Raw genomic sequence first — 284 nt, forward strand, 5'->3', positions numbered from 1 at the left:
TGCGACGTCTGACTTTGGAGCAACAAGGAAGTGGAAGAAGGAGAAAGAAAACGTCTCCTGATCACGTTGGTTTTCCTTGTCGAGAAAAGTCGAGCTCATCCCACTTCCCCATGCTGGAGATTTTAGTTTAATAATAACAATAAATAAAGTTATCTTTAAAACTGATTACACAGGTGACATCAAGACCCAACAGTAGAGTCAGACGGTAATAAAATTAATCTGGTTGTGTGTTGTTATCGTGTCCTGCTGTTATTGTGTCCTGCTTTAATTCTACTTTTTTCTAT

Source organism: Poecilia formosa, unplaced genomic scaffold, assembly GCF_000485575.1.
Source record: "Poecilia formosa unplaced genomic scaffold, Poecilia_formosa-5.1.2 Scaffold598, whole genome shotgun sequence".
Classification (NCBI taxonomy): Eukaryota; Metazoa; Chordata; class Actinopteri; order Cyprinodontiformes; family Poeciliidae; genus Poecilia; species Poecilia formosa.